This window comes from Lepidochelys kempii, chromosome 3 (assembly GCF_965140265.1).
Source record: "Lepidochelys kempii isolate rLepKem1 chromosome 3, rLepKem1.hap2, whole genome shotgun sequence".
In the NCBI taxonomy this organism is placed as follows: domain Eukaryota; kingdom Metazoa; phylum Chordata; order Testudines; family Cheloniidae; genus Lepidochelys; species Lepidochelys kempii.
In genome coordinates this window covers 44,191,984-44,219,948 of record NC_133258.1, presented here as the reverse complement: position 1 = coordinate 44,219,948, position 27,965 = coordinate 44,191,984, and the positions used below count along the sequence as shown (strand labels likewise).

The following is a 27,965-nucleotide window of genomic DNA, read 5'->3' as shown; positions in this document are numbered from 1 at the left end:
GGATATGTAATAAAATGCTAAACCATCGCACCCACTAACAAGTCTCAAAACATAACAATGTTTATTTAAAAAACAGCATCTTGGTTATCTAGATGTAATAGGAGTTATTTAGATCTATTTTTTAAAAAAATTCTTATTTTACAGCCTCTGTTTTGTTTGTGTGGCAACGCAATGCAGTGACTAGAGCCCAGGGCTGGGACTCAAGATACAAAAGTTCTATTCCCAGTTCTGCCACTGATCTGCTGTGTGACCCTGGGAAAAGTCAGTTCATTTTTCTGTGCCTCTGTTTCCCCTCCCATCATTTGTCTGGTCTATTTAGATTGCAAGCCTCCGGGGGCAGGGACTGCCTCTTATTGTGTGTACAATATCTGTTGTTATTATTTATTAATATTATTTATTTGTATTATAACAGCATGTAGTAGCCCCAGTCATGGACCAGCACCTCATTGTGCTAGGTGCTGTACAAACACACAACAAAAAGACTGTCCCTGCCCCAGAGAGCTTACATTGTGATACAAAGTGGCCCCAAGATCACTTGGAGGCTTCAGGATCTACTAATAATGTTACAATAAGGACTCTGTTACGAATGCATTATATCACACATATTCATAGAAATTAGAGATGCGACAATTTATTAGGTCATGTAATTCATCTCCTGATTAATGCACAATTGTTCTCCATTTTCTAGTGTTTTGACCAGTCTGGGTTTAAATCGTTCAAATAAAGGAGTTTCTATCATTCCCACTGGGGGACTATTTAATTATTCCATATCACAGTCACTTATGTGATGAATACTACAACAAAACACTCTCATATCTCAGTATTGCCATGACTACTACCTTGTTTTTATTGCTTAGCGATTAATATTTCTTTTTTGTATAGTATTACAATTCATAGGTGGATAAGAAACTTCAGGGCAGTCATTTTTATCTTAAGAAGTTACAGCAAAACTCTCATCTTTGCAGAAAGAAAACATGTCCTGAAGCTCCCTGGCCACTGGGTCCAAGTTCAGAATTTGGAAACACAAAGTAGCAGATGTTTCTAAATCCATCAGTCAGGCTTGTGAATACAAAACAACTCTTGCTTTTAATCTTAAAGAGACTGAACATTTAATGGAATCTGCATATACAGATCCAAACAAGGCAATGTTAAAACAAGATATTATTGAAAATTAATACAAGTCATCAGACCACAACATGTGACTGGCCATATACCTTAAATAATAGAATGTGGGAGGAGGGAGGGTATTGTATGAAACTTTCCCACTCACCAAGTTTGCAGGGATGTCTAGACACATACATACTGCATCAAAGAGGCAACTATAAAACAGAAAGCTTAAAACTATTGCTGGAATTCATTACCTCTCTTACAATAGTCCACTTCCACCCACTTGGAAGGAGCAGAGGGTCTGGCAAGTCAAAGCTGTAGATCTCAAAGGACCAGGGCAATCCATGCAGAAACAGAAGCAGAGCTGTGCTGACAGGAAGCTGGAAGAGAACCATAGAAAGTGAGTGGAACAGGGCCCCTAGATAGGTAGTTTTGTGCCTCTGGCAAATCTTTGGGACCCATGACGCATAGGGACCAAACCACCTGCTTTTTCATTGGAGCAGAGAGGGATTGTTGAAACACAGAGGGAAGAATTTGGAAGAATCTCAGAGGAATCTTGCAGAGGTTTTTTATTTTCCTCCTTATCTCATTCCCTCCCATGGGTTTTCTCCCTCAGAGGATGTGGGAGATCTGTCCTATATTTTTTTTTAATCAGATTTTAAAGTAAAATGAAATAATACTCCAATAAAATGTTGAAATATATTCTTTGGTGCTACTGAATTTATAGTAAGGTATATTGCAAAATATAGAAATCATACATATAGCATTGCTTTGTAATGTCACAAAACAAAGATGTATATAGATGTGTACGTAATATAATCTATCCATAATATTTAGTATAGTTCAAGGAGACACACTTTTTCCTTGATAAGCTAAGTTAGGCAGTTTTATATGCACATGTTCCTTTTCCCAAACGGGAGGCTCCAAGCAGTAAATATAGGCTGGCAGTTCCCAGTGTCAGAGTGGAAGCAGGCTGACCTCGAATGCATATAAACACCACCAAAGCAACTGATATTTGCTACTTAAAAAAATAATTTTATAGCATGAAAAGCTACAGAGACATGATTGATTACAAAAGTAAACAGAAGATTATGTTAATTTCCATTTTCCCTAAGGCACCATTGTAAAATGGAAGAAAGGTCCCACAATACATCTCCTGAGTGACTCACATTTTATGCTTAATTCCATGCTGCTGATCCAAGGTAGTATTCAAAATCCCATACATTGAGTCAGTGACAGCCCAAGTGCATGGCTGCATAATCTCCTAGTTCTTGCTTCCCTGCTCCACAGCATATGGGGAAGTCACCCTACCCTGGATCTTTGGCCTTCAAGGAAAAGCAGTTCCTGAAAGTCACACAGCCTGTTGCAATGAGCTGTCTCTTTGCAGTGCATAACACTGTATGATAGGAGTCTCTGCAGAGATGCACTCAGTATAGTGGCCAGCAGAGGGAGACAATGTGGATGACATTATCAGGCATTGTATTTAATCCCTGCAAGTTAGAGAGCTATTGTAGTTAACAGATTACCCTAGAAGATGACTTGACATAAGAATGGCCATACTGGGTCAGACCAAAGGTCCATCTAGCCCAGTATCCTGTCTGCCGACAGTGACCAATACCAGGTGCCCCAGAGGGAGTGAACCTAACAGATAATGATCAAGTGATCTCTCTCTTGCCATCCATCTCCACCCTCTGACAAACAGAGGCTTACCCATTCCTTATCCATCCTGGCTAATAGCCATTAATGGACTTAACCTCCATGAATTTATCTAGTTCTCTTTTAAACCCTATTATAGTCCTAGCTTTCACAACCTCCTCAGGCAAGGAGTTCCATGGGTTGATTGCGCTGTGTGAAGAAGAACTTCCTTTTATTTGTTTTAAACCTGCTGCCCATTAATTTCATTTGGTGGCCCCTAGTTCTTATATTATGGGAACAAGCAAATAACTTTTCCTTATTCACTTTCTCCACACCACTCATGATTTTATATACCTCTATCATATCCCCCCTTAGTCTCCTTTTTTCCAAGAAGAAAAGTCCTAGCCTCTTTAATCTCTCCTCATATGGGATGTGTTCCAAACCCCTAATCATTTTAGTTGCCCTTCTCTGAACCTTTTCTCATGCCAGCATATCTTTTTTGAGATGAGGAGACCACATCTGTATGCAGTATTCAAGATGTGGGCATACCATGGATTTATATAAGGGCAATAAGATATTCTCTGTCTTATTCTCTATCCCTTTTTTAATGATTCCTAACATTGTTTTTGCTTTTTTGACTGCTGCTGCACACTGCGTGGACGTCTTCAGAGAACTATTCACAATGACTCCAAGATCTCTTTCCTGATTAGTTGTAGCTAAATTAGCCCCCATCATATTGTATGTATAGTTGGGGTTATTTTTTCCAATGTTCGTTACTTTACATTTATCCACATTAAATTTCATTTGCCAATTTGTTGCCCAATCACTTAGTTTTGTGAGATCTTTATGAAATTCTTCACAGTCTGCTTTTGTCTTAACTATCTTGAGCAGTTTAGTATCGTCTGGAAACTTTGCCACTTCACTGTTTACCTCTTTCTCCAGATCATTTATGAATAAGTTGAATAGGATTGGTTCTAGGACTGACCCTTGGGGAACACCACTAGTTACCCCTCTCCATTCTGAAAATTTACCATTTATTCCTACTCTTTGTTCCCTGTCTTTTAACCAGTTCTCAGTCCATGAGAGGATCTTCCCTCTTATCCCATGACAACTTAAATTTACGTAAGAGCTTTTGGTGAGGGACCTTGTCAAAGGCCTTCTGAAAATCTAAGTACACTACGTCCACTGGATCCCCTTTGTTGACCCCTTCAAAGAACTCTAATAGATTAGTAAGACATGATTTCCCTTTACAGAAACCATGTTGACTTTTGTGCAACAATTTATGTTTTTCTATGTGTCTGACAATTTTATTCTTTACTATTGTTTCAACTAATTTGTCTAGTACTGACGTTAGACTTACCTGTCTGTAATTGCCGGGATCACCTCTGGAGCCCTTTTTTAATATTGGTGTTACATTAGCTATCTTCCAGTCATGGGGTACAGAAGCAGATTTAAAGGACAGGTTATAAACCATAGTTAATAGTTCTGCAATTTCATATCTGAGTTCTTTCAGAACTCTTGGGTGAATGCCATCTGGTCCCGGTGACTTGCTACTGTTAAGTTTATCAATTAATTCCAAAACCTCCTCTAGCGACACTTCAATCTGTGACAATTCCTCAGATTTGTTACCTACAAAGGACGGCTTAGGTTTGGGACTCTCCCTAACATCCTCAGCCATGAAGACTGAATCAATTAATTCATTTAGTTTCTCCGCAATGACTTTATCGTCTTTAAGTGCTCCTTTTGTATCTTGATTGTCCAGGGGCCACACTGGTTGTTTAGCAGGCTTCCTGCTTCTGATGTACTTAAAAAACATTTTGTAATTACTTTTTGAGTTTTTGGCTAGCTGTTCTTCAAACTCCTTTTTGGCTTTTCTTATTACATTTTTACACTTAATTTGGCAGTGTTTATGCGCCTTTCTATTTACCTTACTAGGATTTGACTTCTACTTTTTAAAAGACGCCTTTTTATCTCACTGCTTCTCTTATATGGTTGTTAAGCCATGGTGGCTCTTTTTTAGTTCTTTTTAGTGTTTTTTAATTTGGGGTATACATTTAAGTTGGGCCTCTATTATAGTGTCTTTGAAAAGTGTCCATGCAGCTTGCAGGGATTTCCCTCTAGTCACCATACCTTTTAATTTCTGTTTAACTAACATCCTCATTTTTGCATAGTTCCCCTTTCTGAAATTAAATGCCACAGTGTTAGGCTTTGAGGTGTTCTTCCCACCACAGGAATGTTAATTTAATGTCCCTTTAAAAAAAGAAGTGAGACATTAATGAAAGTAGGCTGGACAGGACTGGCTTAGATGTTGAAAGAATAAGTCAGAAAGTTTTAGTGTTGGAAGGTAAGTTCTGCAATTAAAAAAAAATAAACTATTCAATTAACAAAAAATATGTAAAATTACAGAATTTATTGAATGAAAACGTTCAAACTTTCTGATTCCTAATGCTTCCTAATAGTAAATCCAATTCTTTCACTCCTTTGCATCGTCCAACTGGACCCCTGCTGGAAAGCATCATTAAAATGTCAGCTCCCACTGAGAGAGAAAACAGCTCCATTCAGTGAATGGAAAGAGGGACAGCAGTTATAAAACTGCTTTGAAGCTTTTTTTTAAACCGTGTATATATTTTCCTCTAGAAAGCACTGTATGTATTAGCTACCTACTCTATTAAAAATAATCACAGGAGCTTTCATTTCAACATAATTCCCTTTGTTATTAGATTCTCTATCTTTTGTGGACTTTGGCGCCACAAACACAACATGATTTCAGAGTGCTCATTCATGCTGCTTAGGCACAGACCTGCCCTAGTTGCTAGTCAGGGAGTGCAGCTTCCCACCCCCATCACTAGGCCAGTCCTGTTCCACAGGCCAGTATGGGAGGAAGGCCAGGCCATATCCCCCAAGTTTTTCCCCCATCTTCTCCCCAAAGGAATAGGGAGGGACTAGTCCTCCATGCGCAAGGACTGCAACTGTGTGGGACATGCAATGGTCATTATATAATGTTGTATTGTGTTGAACTTTCTCAGATTGCCCATTTCTGACTTGTGCTTAAATGCCCTCTTTTTTTTATATATATAAAATGTATGTTTGGGTGAGAACAGTGATCTCAGTGGATTATTCTAACCAATTTTACCCATGTGGTTCAGACAATCATAAAATATGGATGTTGCTGGTGGGCTTTACTATGTGGACACAGGAAAGGCATCTGCGGCATGTGGCTCTCAGGGTGGGATGGCATATGCAGCACTTTAAAAATGAGATATGTTAGTGGTAATAAGCATTGTTGTTACTACCAGAAAATATCCCCTTTTAAAATGAAATAACTGTCCCTAGCTGGACAAGCGGAAGAAAAAAATTCCTGGTATCATTGATATTCCTCGGTTATTGATACCTTTTAAACATTACTTGAAAACTGTCACACAAGGCCTTGTCTCGTACTCATTGAAGTTAATAGGAACTATTTCACTGACTTTAAAAGGCCTCAGTTCAGGCATAGAATGGTTCAGTCAATGCCAGTGGTTTTCAATCTTTTTTCAAAATGCAGACAGCAATATCTGTTAAAGTGTAGGTGTTTTGGCATTTAGCCACCAATGCCATGAGGCAGTGTGCCTCAGTTTCCCCTTCTACACAGCCACATGGACCTGTTATGCTTTTGCTGTTGTGCCAAGCCTCCAGCCTGTTTACAGGTATAAGCTGAAGAGTAACATGCCTGTGGGACTGTCTTGTCACCATCCCTAGCATGTACAATAGTTTCTTCCACAAATCAGGTATGTCACACATCTTTAAAGCGTTTACCAGTAGTATTAACTCCTTTGTCTTGACCCATAGATGAAGTAGCAAAAGACACAAGATTAACAGTAAATCTACGGCAGACAGACTCTGTTCATACAATTTGGCTTGTTTAGTGTCTATTACCTTTTTCACTTCCTTTGTGTACCATGATAGGTGCACTGATGCAGATTCTTCTGCCTCTTTGGAGAAGGCTTTTAATTCAGGCATGTGTTTAAGGCTTTGGGAAGGAAAGGGTGTACTGCAACCATGCTTGCCCTCGGCCCCTCCCTTGGGAATTTCTCTGGGCTGGACCCCACACACATGTGAAGTTTCCCTAAGGCAAAGTTTTCCTTCCTCCTGCCTTGAAGAGACAGTTTTATCTCTTACAAACTTAGACACCCCACTTTCTGTTCCCAAAAGGTTAGCTAGGGGGCTCTCCCCTCCAGGGGATCTGACCCCCAGTTTTCCCTTAAACTCTGATCCACAGGAGAGGGGTCTGGCATTTTAAATGCAGATTCTCTACCCTCCTCCTGGGAAAGATCCTCCCTACAAAAGGTGGGCGGACTCTCCAGTTCCCCCTCGCCTTCTGTCTGGACTTCCCTTTCTGGGCTCCCCTCTGGGTCAGACACTCCTGTGTCCCCCAAAAAGGAAGGTGACCCTGGTCTGGCTGTGGGCTCACAGCTACCAGCTATGACAGACCCTTCACTGGCCAGCAAAATCTTCCCCCTTTCCCTGATGTTGGGCTTGCTTCCAGCTACAGAGTCCCCAGCGTCTGTTCCCACCACAGAAGTTACCAGGACCCTAACTTCCACCTTTGGGATACATGTCTCTGTGCACCCCAGAGCTTGCCCTGTCCCCTGCTGACCTGCAACTTCCTGGCAGTCAGCAGCTGGGGTGGCCTCCCTGTTACAAGGTGGAGCATTCCCCTGCCCGGGCAGATGATTACAGGACAGGAGCTGGCTTCGTCCAGCCCCTCCCTCTGGGACTTGCCTTGAGCCCCAGTGCTACAGAAACTGGTTACAACCATCCCTGCCCCAAAAGCTGCATTTTTCACTGCTACAGAGGAATTTAAGAGAGGTCCTCCCATTCCCCCCAGCAGTCCATGTGACTTCATCCCCACTTCATCCCCGGGGCTTTTAGCACAAGATTCCTTCTCACTGCTGACCAACCCTGGGACAGATTCTGCCACATCAGACCTAAACGTGGCAATTCTTCAACAAAAAAACTTCAAAAACAGACTCCAACGAGACACTGCTGAATTGGAATTAATTTGCAAACTGGATACAATTAACTTAGGCTTGAATAAAGACTGGGAGTGGATGTGTCATTACACAAAGTAAAACTATTGCCCCTTGTTTATTTCCCCTCCTACTGTTCTTGTAAAGTGCTGGAAATGGCCCACCTTGATTATCACTACAAAAGGTCCCCATGTCCCTGTTCTCCCCCCCGTGTCCCTCTTCCCCCCCCCCACTCTCCTGCTGGTAATAGCTTACCTTTCCTCGTCACTCTCCTTACAGTGCGTATGGTAACACCCATTGTTTCATGTTCTCTGTGTATATAAATCTCCCCACTGTATTTTCCACTGTATGCATCCGATGAAGTGAGCTGTAGCTCACGAAAGCTTATGCTCTAATAAATTTATTAGTTTCTAAGTTGCCAAAAGTCCTCCTTTTCTTTGTACGGATACAGACTAACACGGCAGGTACTCTGAAACCTGCCACATTAAAGAAATCATTCCCTAGTAGAAACGGTGCAAAATTGTGTGCCACTGTTGCAACAGTCAGCTCAGCCTGCAAATGACCAGTTTCCATGTGTACCTTAGCTAAAGGCGCAAGGACATTGTAACCTCCCACCAGTTCTAATTCTGCCATTTTCCCTGGCAACAAATCCTTCTCCTGGATCAGGTCCCTCCCTACCACAGAAATCTCTGCACCCGTATCTCTCCAACCATGGAGCACTTGGCCGTTAAGCTTAATAGTATGCATATGCTCACTGCTTGGTTGTATAGAAGCAAGCGTTACAAATCCTGCGTGGAAAGAGACAGCAGCTGAGCTCTGAGAAGAGCAGCTTCATGCGTTACTTGCTGCGTGTTTACACTCAGCAAGGGCCATTTTTTCCTCAGGTGACCCCGGAGGGCACAACGGTGCAACGCGCCCCTATAGTGGAGAAGCAACTGCAGGTGACGGTGAGGAACCGGTCCTGTGGAAAAGGTAGGAACAGTCCAGTGGTCTGGACTTTCTCTGTTAAGACCTGGGGATGCCCAGAGTCATCCAGGAATATGGGACAGGGACAGAGTACGACAGGCGGTGCACAGTGCACGCCCCTAGAATGCATTCTAGCACGCTGGAAAGTGTTTGGATCAGATCCAAATGACAAAAAGCAAATTGAAAAGGTTTTGTACAGTAGCCTGGCCTCAATATCGGCTAGGGGACCAGGAATGGTGGCCACCGGGAGGATCAGTCAATTATAATACGATCCTCCAATTAGTTTTGTTAGCGAACGGGTGAATGGAATGAACATCTGTATACACAAGCGTTTATGGCTTTCAGAGATAGAACAGACATTCTACAGAGCTGTAATTTGACTCCAACAGGACCGGTCGTAGCTAATGTTAGCCCCCAGACCCCCCCCCCAATGTTGTAATGGCAGATTCGGTGTCCCCTTCAGCCCCCACACCCCCACCTTATAAGGTAGGATGCCTCGGATTACAGAGATTGCCCCCTCGGTGGGACTCTACCCTTTGATTACCGAGACTGTTGTGGCTCGCCCAGGGGCAGACGGATGTCAGGCTACCACCATGCAAGTTAAGTTCTTGACCTGTTCCTCACTTATCCTCCCCACCACACACACACACACACACACCAAAAGTATCCTTTTAAGAACACCCAAAAAGGTGGTGATGGGCAAAATAACCCATCTCATTATTATTTTGTCCACCACTTAGGCCTAATTTCCAACACACCAGTTTTGTTCCATTTATTTCTGATTCCATTCTCCTTTGTTTACCAGTCACATTCTTAACACAACCCTTGGGAGGTATTAGTAGCCCTTTTAGATTGGACTAATCCAGCCTGTCTGTCTCCTTTGCATACCCCTCCTATCAACATTCACTGTTACACATTATTTTAATATTTTATGAACTTTCACTCACTTTCCAACAATTGGGCTCACAGCTGAGGTAGACCTGTTAGATACAATAATTACAACAGAGCTGTATTATGTTCTAGACCTTTTTCCTTGCATGATTTTTATGTGTAGAGTTCTACCGCTTAAATTCAGTATATTCTCTCTAAACTACCACATCCCCACATACACAAACGAAAAAAAACCCCCTACGTACACAGAGCAGTCACTTCAACCTGACAGTAATGATTTTTACACCTGCTTTTGAAGCACACGTCGCTTTTTAAAGAAAAAATGTTTAGATGTACTCAAGTATTCACATGGCTCACGTGCTGTTAACTCTCATGACTTATTTTGATTGAATTTAAGTCCGGGTTGTCAACACTCACATTTTATGAGCAACCCATCAAAAGTGATTAACTCTTCATGGGTTGCAGGTACTGATTCACATCTGCTTCTACTGATTCGCTTCTGATTTGGCAGAAGTAATAATCTTATGAAAAAGGTAAAGAGTTTTCCATAAATGGTCAAATGGTCCCTCCAGTAGAATAAATGTTAATAAAAGTCTCAATGAGAAGATTTAAAAGTTTATCATTCCACTTATCAACCCAGCATTTTGTCAGGTATGTCTAGTTCAGCGAGACTCTGGCACTACCATATCCTCCCATCAGATGAAAGGACTTGCACAAATTCTGCCCTTAACCCCATGCATAAAATACACACCTCAACGCAGAATTTGTCCTAGAGCAGTAATTCTTCAAGGGAAAGTGCTGCCCAGGTAAATAGTTTGCTAGGGCCTTCAATGGCTAGAATCTACATAGCTTAGTCTTGAAACTCCCATTCAGCATTTTTTTATGAAAATCACGAGTTAAAGGACTAGTTAACACTCTCCTACTGTCAGGTGCAGAGGGAAACCCTCATTTTGTTTGTTTAATGCAATAATTCACTATGTTATCTTTTTATCTCAAGTTTTCACAAATATTAAGCCCCTGCTTTAGCCACTGATCAACTTAAAATTAAGTGCACAACAATTTTGAAATGCAAAAATCCTGTGGGAATGAGGTGGCCCATGGAATTTGGGATTGGTGCTCAGATACCATGATGATGAACACAGTATAAATGCTAGGATAAATAGGTAGACAATAAGATATATCAAACAGCCTTTTGTGTGTTTGGTTCCATTTTCATTCCACGTAGGTCATTATCAACTCAGTCCAAGGGAGCAAATATTGACATTATAAAAATCATGCCCTCAGTTGGCACCCTTGTTACTAGCCTCAGTAGAGAGGGCAAGGAATAAACAGACTATGGAGTCTGAACTATAATTCACCTGCCCTCCCCCAGTGGTGATCCATGTAGGTCACCATGAGCTACACTGATACTGCAGAGTGGTGGAAGCTTGTGCAGCTGCTACGGTGGTGTACCTAATCTATGGCTAAAGAAAGGACTTCAGTCTGTGGAGCTGTAACTCCAACACTTTATTCCAGCCACCCACTCCAAAAGAAAAACAAAATCTATATGATAAACTTTGAAACAGTATTTTACTTAGGAATGAAAAATGGTTAATTTTGTAGGTTATAGAGGGTCATGTGCAGAACTTCCACTGATGACATGCTATAGCCCCCTAAGTATATTTTAATGATAGGATTCAGCATTATGCATATAAAATATGAGTGCCATGTCCGACAATAACAGAATGAAAGGCTTGTTTCCAAGACCGATGAAAATATCTGCTTCTGGCCATAAAATCTAAGATTCTGCAGCACGTCATCGCAGCAACGCAGGATATGGCAAGAACATCACACCTGTTCTCAGCTCTCTACATTGGCTTTTGTCATAAATGTAAAGGGAAGGGTAAACCCCTTTAAAATCCCTCTTGGCCAGAGGAAAAATCCTCTCACCTGTAAAGGGTTAAGAAGCTAAAGGTAACCTTTCTGGCACCTGACCAAAATGACCAATGAGGAAACAAGATACTTTCAAAAGCTGGGAGGAGGGAGAGAAACAAAAGGGTCTGTGTCTGTTGGTATACTGCTTTTGCTGGGGATAGACCAGGAATGGAGTCTTAGAACTTTTAGTAAGTAATCTAGCTAGGTATGTGTTAGATTATGATTTCTTTAAGTGGCTGAGAAAAGAATTGTGCTGAATAGAATGACTTTCTGTCTGTGTGTCTTTTTTGTAACTTAAGGTTTTGCCTAGAGGGATTCTCTATGTTTTGAATCTAATTACCCTGTAAGGTACCTACCATCCTGATTTTACAGGGGTGATTCCTTTACTCCTATTTACTTCTATTTCTATTAAAAGTCTTCTTGTAAGAAAACTGAATGCTTTTTCATTGTTCTGAGATCCAAGGGTTTGGGTCTGTGGTCACCTATGCAAATTGGTGAGGATTTTTACCAAACCTTTCCCAGGAAGTGGGGTGCAAGGGTTGGGAGGATTTTGGGGGGAAAGACGTGTCCAAACTACGTTTCCCAGTAAACCCAGTTAGAGTTTGGTGGTGGCAGTGGATATTCCAAGGACAAAAGATAAAATTAATTTGTACCTTGGGGAAGTTTTAACCTAAGGTGGGAAAAGTAAGCTTAGGAGGTTTTCATGCAGGTCCCCACATCTGTACCCTAAAGTTCAGAGTGGGGGAGGAACCTTGACAGCTTCCCATAGACTACTGAGTCACATTCAAGATCTCAGTCCTTATCTTCAAGGTACATAGTGGCCCGGGCCTAGGATATCTAAAAGATTGACCAGAACTCTAGGATGAAGAAGAGGGTTGACAATTATACTCCTCTGGCACAATGGAACTTTCTACAATAAGGGTAATGCTCATCTGTGTGGGAAACAGAACTTTTTTTTGGGGGGGGGGTCTAATGAACTCCCCCAAGAACTAAGGTCCATCCCACATTTAATCACATTCCACTTGAAATGCAAGACACATTTATTTGCCTGCTTTCTCTAATATAAACACACAGCAATATGTACATAACATCCCTGCCCCTCTCACGCACCAAACCAAACACCCCTCACACACTTCTGCCTCTGAGAAAAGGATGAGAATGAACCATAAGTAATGGATGCTAGTCACATCGCTTAATACACCACTGGAAGGTACTCAGATACTATGGTGATGCACACCATTTAAAAATCTATATAAAGTAGACTCTATGATTATCCTCTCTTGGGTTCCGAAATAGTAGTCAGGACTTTCCTTTAACAACCTGTCTGATGAATGGAACTATAGCATGAGCCATATCCTCCGCTGAAGTCCATTAAAGTCAATGGTGCCATGACAATTTAGCTCCTCAGCTGGTCCTGAGTTTCATTATCAGATTGCTCATGAGATGCTCATGTTTTGCTGCGGAGAAGTCTTGGTTCCCCGAGTCACATAATGAGATTTCACTAATTCTTCAATATTTATACCACTTGTATTAACATTTAGATGTAAGAGAAAAATTAGTCTAAAAGCAGGAAATTTGATGAGATTATAACTGGTTAAACATGATTGCGGTTGCTTGACTAATAATAATGTTTTATACTTTTATTGCACAAGCTAGTAGTCTGGACTTTTTAATTCTCCACACAAAAAATATAAAAGCTATTGAGTATAATTTTTTCTTTGATGTTGCATTTTCCTAAAATGTGAGGGAAAGTGTTTATAGAACTGTTTCCACATAAAGGATATCAAAGATACATGCAGACTATTTGGTTTATCAAATTGTATCCTTTATTATTTTTGCAATGATGTTTTCCTCAGGACAGTGTGTAACTGCTTCTTAAATGACCCTTAGTGTCTTTGTGCCAACAAACTGGCCCATTAGGCTGTGTCAAACGTTTATTATTCCCTGCATGAAGAACTGTTATTTTAATGTCTGTTTTGATTTTGATTTTTTTTTTTTTGCTAGCTTTCATTATGCCCCTTGGTCCTATCATCTGTCATTGTCTAACAAGGATTACCTCTGAGGAATTGCTGGCACAAGATGGCTGTTGAATCTCTGAATTAATTTAGCTGCTCCAGGTCTGTTTTTTATCCTCTATAATGAATTATAGGAGGTATTTTAATACTTCTCCCCCTTTTAAGTATGGCCCTTGGTTATGTTTGTCCTAATCTAATTCATTAGCTATAGTTTGGGGGCTCATATACTGCTCTCAGTGACAGGCTCTGTTGAAGTCAATCAAGTTGTATTTGTGAAAAAAAAAAAAGGGGGGGGGGAGAGGAGAGTCAGACCCTTTGCTGATCAAATTTCCATTTTACATTAAGTTATATCATTATTGCAGCTGTCATCAAATGCAATGCACAAATACAGAATATCAAACACTGTATGTCGGTAATAAATTAATCACTTAATAAAACATAAGAAAAGTACTTTTATAAAATCAAGTTTCCTAACACCCTTGTGAGTTGGCTAAAGTATTATTGTCTCAATTTTATAGATGGGTGAACAAAGGTATAGAGGGATTATGGTAAAAATTACATAAACTGAGAAAGCTAAGAATGGAACCCAGAAGTCTTACTTCCAGTTCCCTGCTCTAATTAATAGACCTCATTCTCTTCCTACACACGTATCCACTCACAGGCAACCCAGGCATTTAATTACTTGCCATGTGTCGTACTGTGGAAGAGGGAATAACTATCTATTTTAGGATTTTATACTGCTGCCCATGACTATGGTGCCTTCCATGTAAAATCGGTAGCGATAGCTGTCACTGTCAAGGTTAGGGAGTGTTAAATATGGGTACGATTCTACAAGATGTGTGTTTGACTCCCACTGACATCAACTAGGTTGAGGGCATTAGGCATCTCTCAGGAGGACTCAGCACCTGGCAGAATCTAGCCTTTCATATTTTTGGATATTGTTTGAGGCTTTCATCCAATCAGTCTTATGATTACTAGTTTTGCTTTTTGAACTCATGTTACAGTGGGCCCAAGTGGGACATAATTTGTGCCAAAGTCCCAAATTTAATGGGGGACAGAGGGATCTACTACTGTTTGAATGCATTGATTGCCATTCTGATTAGCCTTGGGTATAACTAGCTGAGTGAAGATCAATATGCTGTCTACTGGCTCACTCTGGAGAAAAGACCACACCTTATAACTTCTAACACCAAAGCTGATCCAGCACCTCCTTTCATAGAATATCAGGGTTGGAAGGGACCTCAGGAGGTCATCTAGTCCAACCCCCTGCTCAATACCCATGTGAAAGGGATAGGGCAGAATGGGAAAAGAGATGCCAGTATCCCCCTCAGACTTGTAGAGGGCAGTGAGAAAAACCATTCTGCTGACCACAGTGACAGAGAGAGCAGTTAGAGGACAGAATATTGAGAGAGATATAAATAATGATAGACTTAATGGGGCAACTTCTTGATGTTTTTTTTTTTTTTGTGGTGGGAAAGGAGAGTTTCACCTCACAGAATATCGGGATCCCTTCAGGATTAACTAGTAGTAACTATAACCTCCTTTCCCAGCTAAATCATGTAACAGATGTCTTCATTTTGGGCCACAGTTGAAGAAAACTGCCTCTTTTTCAAAATGTTACCCTTGATTTTCCTTTCAAAAATGAGAGAGGAACGAAAAGTGAAGATCAGTAGTACCACAGTGTCCAAAATAACTGACAACTTTCCATGTTCTATATTCTCCGCACCATAAAATTATGCAAATCACAGAATAAAGCTTCTGGAAACCTGCTGAGTGTCTGTATGAGACTTTTACCTTTCATTTACTAGATTACACTGTAGTGGTATTTGAGGTCCTAGGCTGTCACACTCAAACTATAATTATAATATAACATTTTAGTTATGCTCAGAATATTTGTCCAAATTCCCTAACACCATCTAGCACAGTCTCTCCACTTTAAGGTAGAAAATAGTCTTTATAATAATACAGTCACAAAGTATGGGCAATGATAAGCAGTCACCAGACCTAGGGAGGTGCTTAATTTTAGTTCTGGCAGACTCATGCCAGAGAAATAATAAAAAAAAACAACCCACCATTCTATAGGGGATCTCGGAACTTTTGTTCATGGAGACCTGTGAAAGTCCCCGGCCACTCACTGGGGTCAGGCCATAAACATTTCAAAATGGAAAAATAAACTCCTATGCACCTCTAGAGTATCATTCTGTCCAATGGTATCCCATCTATCTGAGTACTGTGGTTGTCAAAGGGCTAGGCTGAAATATCCACCACCTATCAGGCTAAAATTGCAATTATCTAAGTCTTTGAGCTCAGTGAGTGCTGGAGTTGTGACTAGGATTGTAGATTCATAGGATTCGAGAAGGGCACCTTCATAGGGCTGGAGCATTAAGGGAATCAAATGCCCAGCTATCCTGTGAGAGGCTCCACTGAAGTGAATGAGCCAAGCCAGGTCTAGCTGGGGTTAGTTAATAGGTAGTTAATTCAGGAAGGAGCACTTGAGCCTATTAAGGGTATGTCTATATAGTGAGCAACAGCAAGCCTCTGAGGCAGGGTCAACAACTTGGGCTTATGCTACATTGCAGCTCAGGCTCAAAAGCCGAGGCAGGGGGGCCTTCAGAACCGGAGCTCCAGCCCAAGCTGCAAAATCTACACAGCTATTTTTTGTGCTGTAGCACAAGCCCCGCAAACCTGAGTCCGTCAATACGGGCTCTGAGATTCACTGCCGTTCACAGTGTGGACGTACCCTGTAAGGCTTAGAAGAGCACAGCTGAACAAATCTCCTGAGGAGAAAGAAAGTTCCAGAGGAGGGGAAATCCCAGAGAGCCTGAACTAAGCCAAAAGGTGTCCAGGCAAGGAGGTCTGGGAGACAACCTGAACAAGTAAAGGAAAGACTGCAAAAGCTCTGCAGGCAGAAGGGCCTGTGAGGAACGCTGAACAAAAGGGGAAAGGCAGCAGAGAGGCCTGAGGCCTTATAACACAAGGAGTTGCTGCTGGAATCTAGACACTTTTGTTTTGGGACTTTTAAATTTTATCTGGCTTTTACAAGAGTTCAAGTGTTCCTTCAGAAGGCTTTATTTAAGGGAGATATACTCAGTGGTGAGCTGGAGCTGGTTCGCACTGGTTCACTAGAACCGGTTGTTAAATTTAGAAGCCCTTTTAGAACCGGTTTTTCTGCAAGGGACAACCGGTTCTAAAAGGGCTTCTAAATTTAACTGGCCAAAAGTGGCGCCTTAGGTGCTGACTCCATGGGTGCTCCAGCCCTGGAGCACCCAAGGGGAAAATTTGGTGGGTGCAGAGCACACACAGGCAGCTCTCTGCCCCACCCCCGGCCCCAGCTCACCTCCGCTCCGCCTCCTCCCCGAATGTGCCTCCCCGCTCTGCTTCTCTTCCCCCCAGGCTTCCCGCGAATCAGCTGTTCACACGGAAAGGCTGAGAAGCAGGCGGCGGCTTCCCGTTCAGGCCCAGAGAGGTGGAAGTGAGCTGGGGCGGGTGTGCGAGGAGGGCCGCCTGCGCCGCAGCAGGTAACCCGTGGGGGGGTCACAGGGGAACCACTCCCCACCCCAGCTCACCTCCGCCACCCTTGGCCTGAGCGGGAAGCCGCTGCCTGCTTCTCTGCCCTCCCCGGCTTCCTGCTGAACAGCTGATTCACGGGAAGCTGGGCAGGGGTTGGGGGGGCAGCAGAGAAGCAGAGTGGTGCAGCGTGTTCAGCGGAGGAGGCGGAGCAGAGGTGAGGTGATCTGGGGCTGGGCGTGGGGTGGGGAGCTGCTGGTGGGTGCTCTGCACCCACCAAATTTTCCCCGTGGGTGCTCCAGTCCCGGAGCACCCAGGGAGTCGGCGCCTAAGGCACCACTTTTGATGTGATCAGTGGGGGGAGCGGCCGCTCCCCCTGCTCCCCCCCCAGCTACACTCCCCCGCCCCTAGGAGCCAGAGGGACCTGCTGAATGCTTCCTGGGAGCTGCCCCAGGTAAGCACCTCCAGGACTCCCCACCACGCCTCCCGGCAGGTGCCTCTAGCTCTTAGGGGTGGGGTAGGTACGCACTACAGTGTCCCATGAGACCCTCCTGCCCAGTTCTGGATACAGTTAACTTAGGCTTGAATAGAGACCTGGGAGTGGCTAAGTCATTATGCAAGGTAACCTATTTCTCCTTGTTTTTTCCTACCCCCCCCCCCGACGTTCTTGTTAAAACCTGGATTTGTGCTGGAAATGGCCCACCTTGATTATCATACACATTGTAAGGAGAGTGATCACTTTAGATAAGCTGTTACCAGCAGGAGAATGGGGTGGGGGGAGAAAAAACCTTTTGTAGTAGTGAACACCCATTTTTTCATGCTTTGTGTGTATAAAAAGATCTTCTATACTTTCCACAGTATGCATCTGATGAAGTGAGCTGTAGCTCATGAAAGCTTATGCTCAAATAAATTGGTCTCTAAGGTGCCACAAGTCCTCCTTTTCTTTTTACGATTAAGAAGATCTGTTCTGCTGGGTGAAATTGAACCAAAGTTGGCAAAACCAAAAACATAAAAATCATTTAAGTTTTATGTAGAAATTTTAAAGAAAAGCTGAGAGATTTGTAACCATTCCCTCAGACATTGTATTGCTGCAGTGTCTACCTTCCTACCACGCCAGTGTAAATTCTCAGTTTTCACAGCAACAAGTAGAGGTGCCGTATTTAAAAAATGGAGGTGTTTCAGGTGAATGCTTTAAGTCACTGTCTCAAACAGACAAGAGACAGTGCTTTTGACAGCAATAGGATTCCATTTGGTGGAGATCAGGCAACATCAGCCTCACACATCTGCTCTTTCCCCACATATTTGTGGACAGCTTTCTGTTATTCATGGAACTGCTCAAGCATTCAGCACACAAAGTGGAGTTCCTATGATTTAGAACCATCTGCTGAAGGTTTTAGTTTGACAAGCTGTTCTGCTGCTGCAGCTCTCACAGGGTTGTTTTGGCTTTGACCAAATGATACTAAGAGCCTGTAACCACACTGACAAGCTACTTTCAGCAAAAGTTCAAGTTTATCTTTAAGTAAATTCATGGAAATGAATCTGAAGGTGCAATGAACAAGGGCCAGGATGAGAATATTATACTGCAGTAGTGTCCCAACTGCAGCTTTAGTTAGTCTGTCAGCATTTCCACTATAAATCCTGTTTTCATAAAGGTTATATAATGCTTTGTGTAAGACTGACTTCTTTAGTTGTTTTTAACATTTAAAAATATTTATTTACTTTGATATATTTGACTTTATCCGTTTCACTGGATTTGAAACAATGTTAAGGTTTAAGAGATTTTTTTTTGGTTGGTTTTGGCACAGAAATGACTTTTGCCAGTTGATTTTTCTCATATTGCTCAAGACAGCCAGATCCCAAACTTCATAATCCAGAGTGAGGCTCTAACAGGGTTTCTTTCCTCCTTTCATTGCCTGTCTTCTTTCAATGGGCGACAGCCCCAGACCATTCAGTTTGCCAGTAGACAGCTCACTTCCAAACTTTATCCCTCCCATCCAAGACAGATTTCAACACTCTAATAGGCCAGAATGTTCCTTTTTCCACTCAACAGGTCTCTGCTCCTACTCAGATGAGATTACAAAATTGATAAAGATAACTATGTGTATATATAACACTTAGACTTTTTGAAGGCATTTGATTTAGATCCCAATTACATCCTGAATAAAAAAAATAGCATAATACAATATCCATTGAGTTCATGTTAAATGGATTAAGACCTGGGTAGCTGACATATCTCAAAAAGTAGATGGCAATGGGGAATTGTCATCTAGTTGGGCATTTAAAATGGGGTTCCTCAGGAATTAAATATTAAATATTTTTATCAGTGATCTGGAAATAAATATATAATATCACTGCTGATAAAATTTGAGGACACCACAAAGTTTGCTGGAGTGATAAATAATGATGAGGACAGGGCAGTCATACAGAGTGATCCGAGTCAGGAAGTGAGCTGGGCCAATTCAAACAAAATGTATTTAATAGAGCCAAATACACAGTTATACATCTAGGAAAAAGGAATGTAGGCCATACCTACAGAATGGGACTGTACACTGGACAGCAGTGACTCAGAAAAGATTTAGGGATCAGAGTGGACAAGAAATTCAGCATGAGCTCCCCGTGCAATGCCAGGGCAAAATGGCTAATGTGACTCTTGAATGTATAAACAGATGAGTAGGAGGAAGGATGTGGTTTTAACTCTATACAGCACTGAGACTGAGACAGGAATACTATATCCAGCTCTGATGCCCACATTTTTAAAATGTTGTAAATTAGAGAGGGTACAGAAAAGAGCCACAAAAATAATTTGTGGGCTGGAGAAAAATGTCTTTCAGTGAGAAACAAAGAGCTCAGTGTGTCTGGGTTTTCAAAAAGAAGATTGACAGGTAACTTGTTTTCAGTATATCAATAATGGTTTTCTACCTTCTTAGGGAGAAAATACTGGGTACTAAAGGGCTTATTAATGTGGTGGAGAAAGGCATAACATGACCCAATGGCTGGAAGCTGAAGCCAGACAATTTAGAATTAGGAATAAGGAGCAAACTTTTAACAGTGAGGATAATTAACACTCAGAACAAACTACCAAGGGAAGTGGTGGATTCTCCATCTCTGATGTTTTCAGATCCAGATTGGATGACTCTCTGAACTATATACTTCAGTCTAACACAAGTTATTGGTCTCAGTACTGTGATATCTGGGTAAAATTCTATGGCCTGTTATACCAGCGGTCAGATTAAATGATCTATTGGTCGCTTCTGGCCTTAAACCATATGACTACGAAGATGAGATGCTTCCCATTCCTTCTGTCCTAAAGTGGTCAGCATTTTCCCAATTGTTCTGCACAAGCTGAATCCCAGATCCCCTGAGGTTTGATTTGAATCCTACCTAGCTATCATGGGAGATTCTCCCTTCTTCCTTTGTGTACAATGTTTGAATAAAGAAATATTAAATTGATTGCAGTATTTCAAATGTTACTAAACAGTTGTTTAACCAGATAATGCCATAAGCTTGGAAATTAATAGGATTTGAAATATGATGTTATTATTGGTTTCACATTACCCATTATGTGATTCCTGGTTGTTTGTAGTTTCCCTTCATTTAGGCTGGACAAAAAGGTTCATAGGTTTGAAAAGATTGGTATCTTTTGAGGCTTACCTTTTAAGCATCTGGCTTTTCACTGGCCGGGTCACAGTTCTGTCTTTCCGCTTGACATTTCTTCAGCTATTGGAACCATTTATTGTTCCCGCATTCTACTAGCCCCAAAACTTTTGTTTGATGTATCCCATTCACTTTCAAACATTTTTTTTTCAGTATTCTATATTAATTTCACCTCTGTGAAGAGCTATCCCAATTTACCATACATCACCTAATTCTCATTCATATATAGAGCTCTTCATGTTTGATTTACTCTGATGCACTCTCTCTCTCTCGGTTGCTGATTGGCCTATTTAGCACAAATGAGGACACAATTTAGTCCAAAGAATAGTGCATTACTTTTCTCTTTTGCCAAGTAAAAAACAGTGAGCAGTACTTTTTTTTTTTCCCATTCTGCTGGCTGAAGTCTCTCTCAAGGTCCAATCCATCAAAGTGTTATGCACCTTCTCAGAGGAGCTCAGCATCTCACAGGCAGGCCTTTGGTCACTGGAATGGTACTCAAAATGATAAAAATTCAGTAAACTGTCTTATCCTTCTTATTGACTTGTAGTAGTTCCAAACTCCAATGATACTTGAAACAGTATTACATTAAGTTCCACAGTCTAGCCTCAAATACATATGTGCAGCTTCCTCTGAAAGGGAGACTTGTAAATGTACGTGAGCTAGAACAAGGCCCCCCTTTTTTAAAGCTCTCTCTTACATAGGAAGATCAGAGAATTCTAACTCCCTCCATCACTACTGTACATCATCCATACTTTATAGGGAAACAAATTAATTTTATTCACATATCAGAAAATTAGTGTGAAAAGAGAATGTATAAACCCTGCAACAGCAGCCGCTAAAGCTGATCCTGTAATGAGGAGAAAGGAATGAAAGGTAGGGAGGAAAAATAAAGAGCTAGGAAAAGAATGAATCAGCTTTCAAATTGTTATTTCAATAACTGGTCCAATACACCCAATCTGTAATTCCAAAACAAAAAATCTTGGTTAAGTTTGCATAGGGCAATTTGAGATATTGATATATCAATAACACATCTTTTCTGGCAAAAGCCAACAGCAACACAAACATTAATAGCTACTGAAACCACAAGCTAAGGCCCAGATCCTCAAAGGGGATCATCAAAGGAGTCAAACAGTTCCCCCGTATAGTGCTATCTGAGAGGTTTCTATTGTACACAGTTCCTAGGGTAATCCTTGTGCTTGTGTGTATTTCCTCAATAAGTCATTAACATTGTTTGGCCTTTTTACTGTTGTACCTGAAAGGTGTTTATGGGTGTTTTCAGCCTCAACATGTTTCAGTAACACATACATAGCCAAACTTCATGACTTCACATATGATGATAGCACGTACAGTCCAATAAGATATTACTGTCTAACAGATCAAGATTTTTAGAATCACACCTCACAAGGCATACTTTGTATAAGACATATACTAATTACATTACAGTGGTGAATATTGGGGTGTCAGGGTGTCACAATCCTCCTCTCTTCTGAGGTTGGCAGGAAGATACTCCTGCCCTGTTGGATCTTAACAGGTCTGCCAGCCACCAAAGGTGGAATCATAGAAGATTAGGGTTGGAAGAGACCTCAGGAGGTCATCTAATCCAACCCCGGCTCAAAGCAGGACCAACACCAATTAAATCATCCCAGCCAGGATTTTGTCAAGCCGGGCTTCAAAAACATGTAAGGATGGAGATTCCACCACTTCCCTAGGTAACCCATTCCAGTGCTTGACCACCCTCATAGTGAAATAGTGTTTCCTAATATCCAACTTAGATCTCCCCCACTGCAACTTGAGACCATTGCTCCTTGTTCTGTCATCTGCCACCACTGAGAACAGTCGAGCTCCATCATCTTTGGAACCCCCCTTCAGGTAGTTGAAGGCTGCTATCAAATCACCCCCTCACTCTTCTCTTCTGCAGATTAACAAGCCCAGTTCCTTCAGCCTCTCCCCGTAAGTCATGTGCCCCAGCCCCCTGATCATTTTTGTTGCCCTCCGCTGGACTCCCTCCAATTTGTCTACATCCTTTCTGTAGTGGGGGGTCCAAAACTGGATGCAGTACTCCAGATGTGGCCTCACCAGTGTGGAATAGAGGGGAATAATCACTTCCTTCTATCTGCTGGCAGTGCTCCTACTAATGCAGCCCAATATGCCCTTAGCCTTCTTGGCAACAAGGTCACACTGCTGACTCATATCCAGCTTCTCATCCACTGTAATCCCCAGGTCCTTTTCTGCAGAACTGCTGCTTAGCCAGCCAGTCCCCAGACTGTAGTAGTGCATGGGATTCTTTCGTCCTAAGTGCAGGACTCTGCACTTGTCCTTGTTGAACCTCAGATTTCTTTTGGCCCAATCCTCCAATTTGTCTAGGTAATTCTGGACCCTATCCCTCCAGTGTATCTACCTCTCCCTTCAGCTTAGTGTCATCTGTGAACTTGCTGAGGGTGAAATCCGTCCCATCATCCAGATAATTAATAAAGATATTGAACAAAACCGGCCCCAGGACCGATCCCTTGGGTACTCCGCTTGAAACCAGCTGCCAACTAGATATCGAGCCATTGATCACTACTCGTTGAGCCAGACAATCTAGCCAGCTTTTTATCCACCTTATAGTCCATTCATCCAATTCATACTTTTTTTAACTTGTTGGCAAGAATACAGTGGGAGACAGTATCAAAAGCTTTGCTAAAGTCAAGATATATCATGTTCACCGCTTTCACCATATCCACAGAGTCAGTTATCTCATCATAGAAGGCAATCAGGTTGGTCAGGCATGACTTGCCCTTGGTGAATCCATATTGACTGTTCCAGGTCACCTTCCTCCCCTCCAAGTGCTTAAAAATGCTTGAGGACCTGCTCCATTATTTTTCCAGGGACTGAGGTGTGGCTGACTGGTCTGTAGTTCCCCGGGTTCTCCTTCTTCCCTTTTTTAAAGATGGACATTATATTTGCCTTTTTCCAATCATCTGGGACCTCCCCAGATCACCACAAGTTTTCAAAGATAACGGCCAATGGCTCTGCAATCACATCAGCCAATTCCCTCAGTACCCTCGGATGCATTAGATCTAGACCCATGGACTTGTGCATGTCCTGCTTTTCTAAATAGTCCTTAGACTGTTCTTTCACCACTGAGGGCTGCTCACCTCCTCTCCATACTGTGTTGCCAAGAACAGCAGTGTGAGAGCTGACCTTGTTTGTGAAGACCGAGGCAAACAAAGCTTTGAGTACTTCAGCTTTTTCCACATCACCTGTCACTAGGTTGCCTCCCCCATTCATTAAGGGTCCCACATTGGAGCTTTCCTCTGTTCCTAGACTGTCTAGGCCCCTTTGCCCCAGTTGAGTACTCTCCCATGATCCACCCAGCATTGCCGGACCCAGCTACTGCCAGTTCCAAAATGGAGTTAAATGCCTAGCACTTAAACTTTAAGAGCCAATTGCTTAGTTATAACACCTTTAATCACTAGGTGATTAAACTTTTAATTACTCAGGAAATGGAGGAGATCCACTACATAATGCTGAAGATTCATTACTAACTTTAAGCATGCACTTCCTGTGAAAATTGCTGTATACCATAGAGACTGATAGTATGTAATGTGTGAAATTTGAAGTTCTTAAATAATTCCTGTGCTGAAAAAAGGGTCCAAAGAATTGGGAGATGCAGCTGTAAATGTAAAACATAATTAATTTGAGGTGAATTACCATATGAAAGTTTTTTTTAATCTTCTTGTTTACAAGCCATCAGGAAAAGTTATTCTCCTAGTAACCAGACACATTTTCAGACAGTTTGTTTCTTCCTATCAAAAAATGAAGGGGGATTAAAAATAAGGCTTAAAAGGGAAGTCTGGATGGAGCCTTAACTACAGAATCACTACTTTGCCCCCAGGAATACAAATGGTAGTATTTGTGCACATGTAGCAAATCTTTTCATCATACAATTTTGTAATGAAGTTTTAGTACATGGATTCCAAATTAACATACTAGACAGTAGTGGTGCTGCTAGTTTCATGAACCACAAAAAAACGATTTACCAAACAGAATGAACCATCTGCTTCAAACTGCAATATCCACTTAAATAAATTCTATATTTAAGAAATTGCTTAAATAGACAAAGTACTGTAAGCACCAATTGTTGTACAAAAATTGGTAATGTGTGATGCATTGCTATTTGACACTAAGTTCTGGGAAACCCTTTGCAAATGGATGCATTTTACAGAGTAAATTTTGAGCCAGGCTCCTGGATCAAGCCTAATATCCACTGGACTTCTCCCAACCAAGATTTTTTTCTGTACTTTAATCATTGGGCACACTGGGCCTCTGTTTCTCTGTTTCCATTTACCAGGGCAAGAGAGGGTATAGTATAGTAGTGTTTTACACCCATTCTGTGCTGGTGCAGGTCGTACAGGGCAGAGAAGACTAACCGTAGATTTCAAATCTCCTGAAGATTTGCCTTCCTTGTATTGGTGCAGTCTGTGATTCCATTCCCTACAATGGTGGCTTCAGCTTGTACTCCTTGGTTCTAGCTCTTCCTATCACTCCTACATTCTCAATCAGTTTTTTTCTTCTCTGGAACAAGTAGAAGTATGACAATTTCTTCATTGTTTGGAGTCTCTTCTTTCTGGATTGTGACATTGTCTTTTATGCAAACTGGTTGAAACTATAGTTAACAGAATTGTAAGACACATAGATAAACATGAGTTAACATGGTTTTTGTAAAGAGAAATCATGCCTCACCAATCTACTGTAATTCTTTGAAGGGGTCAACAAGCATGTGCACAATGGTTATAGTGTACTTAGATTTTCAGAAAGCCTTTGACAATGTCCCTCACCAAAGGCTCTTAAGCAAAGTAAGATGCCATCGGATAACAGGGAAGGTCCTCTCATGGATCAGTAACTGGTTAAAAGGTAGGAAACAAAGAGTAGGAATAAATGGTCAATTTTCAGAATAGAGAGAGGTAAATAGTGGTGTCCCCCACGGGTCTGTACTTAGACCAGTACTATTCAATATATTCATAAATGATCTGGCAAAAGGGGCAAACAGCAAGGTGGCAAAATTTACAGATGATACAACACTACTCAAGATAGTTAAGTCCAAAGCAGACTGTGAAGAGTTACAAAAGCATCTAGCAAAACTGGGTGAGTGGGCAGCAAAATTGCAGCTGAAATTCAATGTTGATAAATGCAAAGTAATGCACATTGGAAAACGTAATACCAATCATAAATACAAAATGATGGGGTCTAAATTAGTTGTTACCACTCAAAAAAGAGATTCTGGAGTCATTGTGCATAGTTTTCTGAAAACATCCACTCAAATGTGCAGTAAAATTCAAAAAAGCAGCAGAATGTTGGGAATTAGGAAAGGGATAAATAAGACAGAAAATATCATGTTGCTGCTATATAAATCCATAGCATGCCCACATCTCGAATACTGCATGCAGATGTGGTCGCCCCATCTCAAAAAAAAGATACATTGGAATTGGAAAAGGTTCAGAAAAGGGCAACAAAATGATTAGGGGTAAGGAACAGCTTCTGTATGAGGAGAGATTACTAAGACCAGGACTTTTCATCTAGGAGATATGATAGAGGTCTATAAAACCATGAGTGGTATGGAGAAAGTAAATAAGAAAGTGTTATTTACTCCTTCTCATAACACAAGGACTATGGGTCACCAAATGAAATAGACAACATGTTTAAAACAAACAAAAGGAAGTGTTTCTTCACACACTGCACTCAACCTGTGGGACTCTTTGCCAGAGGATGTTGTGAAGGCCAAGATTATAACAGGGTTCAAAAAAGACTAGATAAATTCATGGAGGATAGGTCCATCAATGGCTATTGTACTGCTGTGCAAAGAAACTTGGACAGGGGATTTTTCGGTCTCACTCTCCTTGTGTCCTATTTGTCAATAGTAAATGATTCTCCTTTGTTTTCATGCTTTGCTTCCTTTGCAAAACAATTAAGAGCTCCATCTTACTCTTTGTTATATTGAAGACTAAGATGGAGTCATGATCATGCAAAGCAATCCACCTGCTAGGAGCCCTATGGAAGGCAATGAATCTCCTCATGGACACAACAGTGTTCGTAGGTAGATCCACAACAGTGGTAGGCAACCTGCAGCCCGCAGGCTGCATGCGGCCCATCAGGCTAATCTGAGTCCAGGCCAGGAGACATTTTGCTGACATTGACTGTCTGCATGTATGGCCCCCTGCAGCTCCCAGTGGCCACAGTTTGCTGTTCCTGGCCAATGGGAGCTGTGGGAAGTGGCAGGCTGCAGGGATGTTTGGGAGTTTTCCCAAATTCATGCTGTATTCCCCCTTTTCTCCTATTCTCCTTTCAACTGAGGGAAATAGGGATTTTAACCCAAAAGGAGGACTTTTCAGAACGTCATGAACTACTAAAAATAAGAGGTTATTGTTGAAATTGTTTTACAATTTAGAACATTCATTACAAAGTGAACTCTGTAAAATTACTTCTTAAATAAATAAGGGGATAACCCTGTTGTCCTGGCCAATAATTTATGAAAGTCCTATGTCCAAGGCTATATACAAGCCACTACATAGCTTATGGTTGATTTTATATTTGCCTACACAGTATTTGCATAGTACCATTGCCTTGTCAAAGCTTAGAGACACCTCCAGTTTGAAAGACATTATACAAACGAAATTCTATTCTGGTCTATCTGTAAAGGTCAACTCAGCAATGAATCAATGTAGGGCTGGAAGAGGGCAGCTCTCCAGAGAGTGGAGATATCAAAGGGGCTGACAAACTGCAGTGTTTTGCAAAATCAATTGACTATAAGAGACATGTTGTGCCAATTTCAGGCCTTGTAGTAAGCTGGTGCTATTGCACTGACACCAAGGGAATTGTAAGTGCTTAAACCTGATCTGAATTTGGCTCAACAAATTTAATAGTCGTCTGGAATCCAAATTCCCCAAAGTCAATGGAGTTACACCAAAGATAAATTTGGCCCTGTTGCCTAGCATTTAGGGTTACTCAACTAGTTGTTTGTGCCAGGATTGCTAAGAATCAGACTGCTGTGTAATGGGACTTTATTATTTATAGTTCTAGCCCTCGGATTTTCATTCCAGGATCTTCTTTATTTCATCCAACATATCTCCCTCGTGATCAAGCTTTTGAGGGACAAACCAGCAGTTCTGAATTTGCTTTTCAAATCTATGGACCACATATTTGTTAGATCAGCTCCAAGATAACAGACTACAAAATCAAAAGGAAAAAATGTTATTTATTCAGGGTGAGCAGTTGCTAAATGAGTGTA

At 41.5% G+C, this 27,965-nt stretch overlaps 1 long non-coding RNA gene across 3 annotated transcripts in view; it reads left to right on the top strand.

The window, feature by feature from the left end:
• LOC140908151 (uncharacterized) overlaps positions 1–27,965 on the top strand; it is a 149,422-nt gene that overhangs the window by 34,638 nt on the left and 86,819 nt on the right. For 2 of the 3 annotated variants that reach the window (XR_012157784.1, XR_012157783.1), the window contains exons 2-3: positions 8,636–8,723; positions 13,527–13,639. This is a non-coding gene — a long non-coding RNA (uncharacterized lncRNA). The remainder of the gene's footprint in view (positions 1–8,635; positions 8,724–13,526; positions 13,640–27,965) is intronic. The other variant, XR_012157785.1, reaches the window with a different exon arrangement.